The sequence below is a fragment of the Orycteropus afer genome, unplaced genomic scaffold, assembly GCF_000298275.1.
Source record: "Orycteropus afer afer isolate SDZICR_OR568_19922 unplaced genomic scaffold, OryAfe1.0 scaffold00060, whole genome shotgun sequence".
NCBI lineage: Eukaryota > Metazoa > Chordata > Mammalia > Tubulidentata > Orycteropodidae > Orycteropus > Orycteropus afer.
Window position 1 is genome coordinate 3262032 of NW_006921647.1, and position 9746 is coordinate 3271777.

At 38.3% G+C, this 9746-nt stretch overlaps 1 protein-coding gene across 1 annotated transcript in view; it reads right to left on the reverse strand.

Moving 5' to 3' along the window:
- Positions 1 to 9746, reverse strand: part of CLVS1 (clavesin 1) — a 304398-nt gene that overhangs the window by 4693 nt on the left and 289959 nt on the right. The gene's annotated exons all lie outside the window — the stretch shown is intronic.

Below are 9746 nucleotides of genomic sequence, written 5' to 3' on the forward strand. Positions count from 1 at the left end.
TCAAACCAACCAGCCACTCCACAGAAGACTGGGCAATCTACTTCCATAAAGATTTACCACCTCAGAAATCCAAAAGGGGTCGCTATGAGTGAGAATTGACTCGATGGCAGTGAGTTTGCTTTTTTGGTGGCATAATGGGTAAGGCATTTGGCTGCTAACCAGAAGGCCAGCAGTCCAAACCCACCAGGTGCTCCACAGGAGGAAAATCAGACAATCTACATCCATAAAGATTTATAGCCTTGGGAACCCAATGGAGGTCACTATGAGTCAGAATTGACTTGATGCTAATGGGTTTGGTTTTTTGGAGTTTGGTGGTGCTGTGGTTGAGGCATTGTGCTGCTAACCAAAAGGTAGGCAGTTCAAACTTACCTGCTGCTTTGTGGGAAGACGATGAAGCTATCTACTTCTGTAAAGATTTATATAGCCTTGGAAAACCAGGGGCAACTATGAGTCAGAATTGACTCGATATAGGTGGATTTTTGTTTGTTTTAAGCATTTGATTCTAACTGTTTCCCTTCATCACCACCCCCCAAAAGGCTGACCAGATGCCTCCTGTGACAAAGTCTGTAAAACAGATCACCTGGCATGCACCCAGATCTGTTTGTCAACTGAATTGTCACAATTGCCCACAATTGAATACTCCTGGTGTCACTTCAAAATAAAATGAAATTATTGCTTCCTTTTTATTCTGTATACTTCTGTTCAGGTCAACTGAAATTTCACTAGCTTTTCTGGGACTCACATAACACCGCCAAAGAAAAATTTGCCTGTATTTACACATGCTGGTCTTAGGCCATTTCTCTGCCATCTTGAATGTGTGTGCTTGACTGTTAAATTCCATATGATTGGATTTGCCTTGCATTTCACCCTTTCCTTTTAGGTAATGACAATTGTTATCCCTCCAAATTATTATCTGTGATTTGAATGAGTATTGGATTTGTCTCTAAACTTTCCCTGCCTTTATGGGAAAAATTAACGAATGATTAAATAATGAGTTTGCAAATGAAAAGCATTTATTCACACTCATGCTAAGATATGTTTGTTCATTTCTCCTGCTGTATGCCAGTGACTATGAGAAATCTTCATTCTTTTGTAAAAACATTGTATCAGTCACCCAGCCACAAAACCAGAAAGAGCCACAGGATCCTACAATAGGCTTCTCATTACCTGGACAGAGGAAAGACAATTTGGGAAAGGGGAGGTGCTAACTCTGTAAAGAAGGCAAAGACTACCTTTCACACAGTTTAATCATTCACAGTGCTTGTTCAGATGACTGACTTTCTCTCTTCCACATGTTGTCAAATTTAAGATCTATGTTATTTGTTTCAATACACCGAGGCAGAGATCCAGAATCTAGGCTGTCTTATCTCAGCCGAAAAACTCTGTATCTTGGATGAATGGCAGGTAATAATAGAACAATTCTGAGGGGCTGATTATGAGGAACCACACATAACAGTTTTTTCTGTGTTCTGCATTTTCTTGACTGAGAACATCAACCTATTTCCTTTCAACATGACATATTTGAACCTGGTCACACAATACTACTGATAAAAGTAACCTTACGTACTATATTGTGAAATATTTTAATTCACTGGGGGGAAAAAAGCCCAATGTAAAAATAAAGCCAGCAATTAACAATCCAAAAACAAATTAAGAAAACAATTCCATGTAGAATAGCACCTAAAATAATAAAGTGTCTAGGAATTAATTTAACCAAGGAAGTGAAACACTTGCACATTGAAAACTATAAAACACTGGTGGAGAAATTAAAGGAAATATAAATAAATAGATACACATTGATGTTCATAAATCAGACTTAATGTTGTTAAGATGTGTTAATATTACCAAAACCAATCAATAGATTCAATGCAATCTGTATCAAAATTCCAATTTCCTTTTTTGTAGAAATGCAAAAGTTGATTCTTAAATTCATGTTGAATTGCAAGGGGCTGGTAGGTTCGAATCACCAGACTTCTGGTTAAAGTCAAATGCCTTAGGTGTTATGCCACTAGAGCTCCCCCAAATAGTGAAAAACATGGGAAAGAGAAAAAAAAGGAAGACAAAACTCACATTTCTTGACAACAAAACTTACTACAAAGCTGTGGTAATCAAAACAGTGCGGTACTGGTAGAAAGCTAGAAATATAGACCAATGGAATAGATTTGAAGATCCAGAAATAAACTTGCATATCTATAGCCAATTCATTTTGGACAAAAATGCCACATCCATTTAATGGGGAAAGAACACTCTCTTCAATACATGGTGCTAGGTCAACTGATTTCTACATGAAGAAAAATGAAGTTGGACCCTTTTCTCACACTATATATAAAAATCAAATTAAAATGGATCAACACCCTAAATATAAGAGCTGAAAAGATAAAACCTTAGAAGAAAATATAGGAATAAAGCTTCAGGTCCTTGAATATGGAAATGGATTCTTACATAAGACACCAAAAATATAAACAACAGAAGACAAAATAGATAAATTGGGCTTCATCAAAATTTAAAATTTTTGTGCATCAGGAAATTATCAAAAAAGTGAAAAGATAACCTACAGAACGGGAGAAAATATTTGGCAATCAAATATCAGATACAGGTTTAATATCTGGAGGACAGAAAGACACCTACAAGTTGGCAGCAACAGACAAACAACAACCTAGTTTAAAATTTGAATAGACTTTTCTCCAAAGAAGATATACGAATAGCCAACAAGCACATAAAGAGATGTTTAACATCAATAGCCATTAGGAAATGCATATAAATACCCCAATGAGATACCACTTCACACCACTAGGGTGGTTATTATAAGAAAAAGGAAGATTACAAGCATTGGCAAGGATGTAGAGAAACTGTAATCCTTGTATTTTGCTGGTGAATGTAAAATTCTGCAGCTACTGTGGAAAAAGGGGCTCAGGTATAGCAAGGATTGTGAGAATGGCACAGGACTGGGCAGTGATTTGTTCTGTTGTACATAGGGTCACTATGAATTGGTGCCTACTCAACAGCACCTAAGAACAAACAACCCAAGTATCCAGCAATGTATGAATGAGTAAACAAAATGTGATATATACATACACTGACATATTATTTAGCCACGATGAGAAATGGAGATCTATGACATGGATAGACCTTTACAATTTTATGCTAAGTGAAACAAATCAGGCTAAGAAGAACCAACACTATATGATCCTACTGAAATATCCAGCATAAGTAAATTCATAGAAACCAAAGTAGATTAGATGTTATTAGGTGCTAATGATGGTGGGGGAAGGAGAGACAGGTAAGGGAATTTAGAGTTATTAATTAAAGGGTACTGATTTCTATTTAGGGTGATGAAAAACTGTTGGAAATAAATAGTTGTGATAGTTGCACAAAGCTGTGAATGTAATTAATGTCACTAGCAAATATTGGGGAAATACTGAATGATGTAGGAAACATCAAAAGAAGATGGGAGTAATACACAGTCACTGCACCAAAAACATATGGTCAATGTTCATCCATTTCAGGAGATGGCATATGATCAAGAACCAATGGTATTGAAAGAAGTTGAAGATGCACTGAAGGAATTGGCAAACAAAACACTTCAGAAATTGATGGAATATCCATTGAGATGATTCAACAAATGAATGCCATGCTGCAGGCACTCACTTGACTATGCCCCAAAATTTGGAAGACAGCTACCTGGTCACCCACTGGAAAATATCCATATTCATACCTATTCCAAAGAAAGGTGATCCCACAGAATGTGGAATTATCGAACACTATCATTGATATCACACGCAAGTAAACTCTTACTGAAGATAATTCAAAAGTGGTTGCAGCAGTACATTGACAGAGAACTTCCAGAAATGCAAGCTGGATTCAGAAGAGGACGTGGAATGAGGCATATCATTGCTGATGTCAGATGGATCTTGGCTGAGAGCAAAGAACACCAGAAAGATGTTTACTTGTGTTTTATTGACTATTCAAAGGCATTTGATTGTGTGGATCATAACAAATTATGGATAACATTGAGAAGAATGGGAATTCCAGAACACTTGATTGATTGTGCTCATGAGGAAACTATACATACATCAGGAGGCTGTTGTTTGAACAGAATAAGGGAATACTGCATGGTTTAAAATCAGGAAAAGAGTGTATCAGAGTTGTATCCTTTCACCATACTTATTCAATCTGTATGCTGAACAAATAATCCTAGAAGCTGGACTATATGAGGAAGAGTGTGGCATCAAGATTGGAAGAAGACTCATTAACAACCTGCAATATGCAGACAACACAACTTTGCTTGCTGAAAGTGAAGATGACCTGAAGCACTTACTGATGAAGATTAAAAACTTCAGTCTGCAGTATGGATTACCTCTCAACATAAAGAAAATGAAAATCCTCACAACTGGACAAATAAGCAACATCACAATAAATGGAGAAAATATTGAAGTTGTTAAAGATTTCATATTACTTGTTTCCACAATCAACATCAATCAAAGCAGCAGTCAAGACATAACACAATGTATTGCACTGGGGAATCTGCTGCAAAAGACCTCTTCCAAGTGCTGAAGAGCAAAGATGTCTCCTTGAAGACTAAGGTGTGCTTAACCCAAGCCATGGTATTTTCAATCACCTCATATGCCTGTGAGAGCTGGACAATAAACAAGAAGACCGAAGAAGAGTTGATGCTTTTGAGTTGGGGTGTTGGTGAAGAACACTTAAAGTACCATGGACTGTCAAAAGAACAAACCAATCTGTCCTGGAAGAAGTGCCACCAGAATGCTCCTTGGAAGTGAGAATGGCCAGACTTCGTCTGACCTACTTTGGTCATGTTGTCACAAGGAACCATTCCCTGGGGAAGGATATCATGTTTGGTAAACTGGCAGGTCAGCAAAGAAGGGGAAGGTCCTCAACAAGATGGATTGACACAGTGGCTACAATGATGGGCTCAGGTATAGCAAGGATTGTGAGAATGGCACAAGACTGGGCAGTGATTTGTTCTGTTGTACATAGGGTCACTATGAATTGGTGCCTACTCAACAGCACCTAAGAACAACAACATACATGTGTTTGTATAGATATATATACATTTAAGCAAAGCAAAGTAAATTAATTGCCATCCAGTAGACTCTGTCTCATGGCGAGCCCATGTGTTTCAGAGTAGAACTGTGCTTCACAGGAATTTCAGTGGCTGCAACTTGTCACAACTTAAAAAAAAAAAAACCTCACTGCCATCAAGTCAGATCGGACTCATAGTGACCCCCTCCTTGGGTTTCCGAGGCAGTATCACTGCAGAAGTAGATTGCCCAATCTTCTTTCTGAGGAGTGGCTGGTGGGTTTGAACCACCAGTCTTCTAGTTAGCAGTCAAATGCCTTAGGCACTAAGCCTGTCACAACTTACTGAACTAGAAATATAAAGAAGCCATTCTAAGATAAATAAGTGTTTTATTAGTCTTTTAAGTGAACTATTTTGAGAGTGAAACAAAGATTCAACTCCCAGCTCTTGACTATGTGTGCTATAGCTCAAATTTAAAGTGTAACATACTCCCAGTTCAATGTGATAGGCTTGGGCACTGACTACCCATCTTATAACAAAGAAGAAGAAGCCAAAAGAAAACACATGAACCTTCAGAAAGGATGAAAACAGTTGTTTTAGTTGAATTGAGATCATAATTAAGTAGAACTAGAGCAACACTATCCAATAAAGATCCATTAATGGTTATGCATTTGGCTGCTGAAGGTTGATGGTTCAAATCCACCCAGAGGTGCCTCAGAAGAAAGGCCTAGTGATCTGCTTCTAAAAGATGACAGCCTTGAAAACCCCATGGAGCAGTCTGACTCTCCCTCATGTGGCTATTAAGGACCAGAAATTGGGCCTGTCCAAAAGGAGAGGGATTGTAAAGGTAATAAACATGATGGAATTCGAAGACTTAGTGTGAAAAAAAAGTTCTAATTAATAATTTTTATAATTGCATATTGAAATTATAACATTTTAAATATGTTTAATGAAATAAAATTGGAAGCAGATCCCCAGGACTTTCTGTGATCATGTAGATGAGAGTGAAAAATAACCTTTATTTTATCTGTAAAGGAATAGATACCTGATTAAAATTTAGGAAGAAAAAGAAAAGAAATAATCTTTTTTGAGCATGTTATAGCAAAACTAATGTTGACTTTATGCTATAATGACAAACTGTGGTCTGATGTTGAGGACAGCAGCAGGTCCTCTGAGAAGCAGGGTAGATTAATGGTAGAGCACCATGCTGGGGATAAGTAACATTTCCAGCCCGCCACCCTGTCATTACCTACTGTGTGGCTCTAGGAGCAGTCATGCAGCTTCTGGGCCCCCATGTTTTTCAAATGTAAAATGATGACATTGAATATGTTATTTTGAGTCCCAAGATTTCAGGAACTCCACCAGAACACTTAAGCTATCATTTGTTCTTTAAAATAATTAGCTTCATTGTTCAAAGTTCTATGATTTCAGTCTTCATAAAAATTAAGGTAACTTCAAACAGTCTAAGGACTTCTCTGCCTCAGCATTTGTTTCCACTTCATTTTAAGCATAAAAACCCCAACTCATTGCTGTTTCATTAGCTCTGACTCATGGTGACCCATGTGTGTCAGAGTAGAACTGTGCTTCACATGGGTTTCAGTGGCTGACTTTTTGGAAGTAGATCACCAGGCCTTTCTTCCAAGGTGCCTCTGGATGCACTCAAATTTGACTTAACATGGAAAGCTATTCCTGAAGTTAATATTTGCTCAATACACTTAGGTTTCAGGAATCAAAAAAGGTTTACCTTTTTAAAGACAGGTTTTACTTCCATTAAATTTCCAAATATTACATTCAAAGCTACCAGGTGCTACCTAATAACTACTTTCCTGTGTCATTGCTGAAGTGTATTAGTTTATTTAAAGCAGTTTATTGTTATAAATGGTCTGTGCTAATGTCATAGTCTACTGCTGCAGAGAATAATTCCCATCAAACTCTCTTAAACCACATCTGTAACCTTCCAGATGTGCACAAAAATTCCAATTAGCATTCAGTAACCCTTGCTTGTTGCATTAAAGTCAGTTTAAGCTTGTTTTGGAAATGATTTCTATATACACATCATTTGAATATTTTTAGAATTATCACTTATAGGAGAGTATCACAACTCCATAGCTCTTTTATCATTATCATCATCACCATCATCATCATCATCTACAACAATTTATTGAACATTTACTATATGCAAATCCCAAACTATGTATTTAGCCTCTACAGTCTTTATTTTGCAAACTCTGGCACCACTGGTGGTGTAGTGCCTAAGGCATTTGACTGCTAACCAGAAGGCTTACAGTTCAAACCCATCAGCCACTCCTCAGAAGATAGGTTGGGCAATCTACTTCTGTAGTGATAACACTTCGGAAACCCAAGGAGGGGTCACTATGAATTAGGACCAACTTGGTGGTGTAGTGAGTAAGATATTTTGCTGCTAACCAGAAGGTCAGAGGTTCAAACCCACCAGATGCTCCGTGGGTAGAAGATGAGACAATCTTCCATAAAGATATACACTCTTGGAAACTCAATGAGGGCCACTATGAGTCAGAATTGACTCAATGGCAGTGGGTTTGGTTTTGATGTCTTTATTTTAAAATCAAAGACTACACCCTTGATATTGCCTCAGGAACCCAAGGAGGGGTCGCTATGAGTTGTGTCTGACTCCACAGCACATAACAACAACAACAACACAGCCTTTAGCATGAATTAAACCTCAACATAAAACAAAACAAAACAAAAAAAAAAAACCCTTACAACTGGATCAATAAGCAACATCGTGATAAACAGAGAAATTACTGACGTGAAGGATTTCGTTTTACTTGGATCCTCAATCAATAACCATGGAAGCAGCAGTCAAGAAATCAGACAACATATTACATTGGGAAAATCTGCTGCAAAAGATCCCTTTAAAGTGTTAAGAAGCAGAGATACCACTTTGAGGACTAAGGCATGCCTGATCCAAGCCATGGTATTTTCTTTTTTTTTTTTTTTTATTTTTCCTTTTTTTTTTTTAATTTTAAGAGCTTATTTTACATTCAAAGTCCCATGTACATTTAGTCTCATTCCCCATTCCCCATGTCCAACTCCAACCCTGTCTCCTCCCCTCCCTACCCTGCAACACTCCCCCTGTGTCCCTCATAATCATGCACTCACTCCTGTTTGTCCTGCATTTCCTCAGTTTGAATGTTGGTCCTTTGGTGTCCCATGGTCTATTGCTCTAAGGGATGCATTACCATTGAGTATGTGGGTGCAGCATCCTGGGTTGAGTGGTCTGTGGGTACATCTCACTAACCATTGGGCTGAGAGCCCACCCCTGGGGGTGAGTTTTATTCCAGGTGCCAAATGTATTTCAGGGCCATAGTATTGTTAGTCTCACCAGAGACTCTGGCCAGTAATTCTGGTCATTATTGAGTTTTTAGATTTTTTTCCATGTTTTCCCTCTCACTCTATCCAGGATCTCCAGATTTGATCCTTTCCTGAGTGAATGGCATTGGTAGCCAGGCACCATCCAGGTCTTCTGGCCTTGAGGGCCATCGTGTCCTAGGGTTAATTGCTTTTAAATACCCTTGTTTTTTGGTTTTGTGTGTGTGTGTGTGTGTGTTCTTCTTAATTTCCGACGCTAAAGACCATTAGCTGCATCTTAGATGGCTGCTTGAAAGTTTTTAAGACCCCAGTCGCTACTCACCAATGTAGGATGTGGAGCAACACTTTTATGTATTTTGTTGTGCCAATTGAGTCTGGTGTACCCCAGTACTATGGTCCTGAGGTAGTAGCTCTATTAGATCTCTCTCCCATAGTGTTGGGATGTCTGTGATGGATTACTCTGTGTCTGTCTTCTATTGTTTCTGTAAGGACTGCATGTATTTTGTGTTACTGGTGTCTGTACAAGATTAGCCTCAGCTGAGTCTATCCTTGGTCTAGAGTATACCTCTATTCACTGATTGATCCCTGTCTGATCATCTCAGGTATTTATGTGTTTATCTGTATAGCCTAGTGTTTGGTGTTAATGGCAATGTGGTATTGTGGACATATTGGTTGGTTTTAACATCTGTTGTCTATCTCTTACGTGCACAGTTTAGTGTCCTCTCATTTTCCAATGATATCATGGTGGTCATATATCCTTCCTGTATATCCTTCTTCCTACGCATGCCAGCGTGTAAGCCCCAACTAACCCTAAATTAATCCCTCCCTTTCCTTCCTCATGCCAGTAACCTGCTAGACGAGTTCCCTTTCCCAAGCAAACACTTCTTTTTTTATAGTAATGGGCTCATAGAGTACTTGTCTTTCTGCAGTTGACTTATTTCACTCAGCATAATGTCCTCCAGGTTCATGCATGTTGCGAGATGATTTGCATATCCCTCATTGTTCTTTAATTTGGCATAGTACTCCATTGTGTGAATATACCATAATTTGGATATTGACTCATCCGTTGATGGACATTTAGGTTGTTTCCATCTCTTTGCTATGGTGAATTGTGCTGCAATGAACATAGGTGTACGCTATGCTATCTCTCACCTCTTTAGGATATATTCATGCACTATCTCTCACCTCTTTAAGATATATTCCTAGTAATGGAATTTCTGGGTCAAATTGTACTTCTATTTTCATTTTTTTAAGGAAACACCATACCATTTGCCACAATGGTTGTACCATTTTACAATCCCACCAGCAGTGCACAAGAGTTCCAATCTCTCCACAACCCCACCAGCATTTGTTA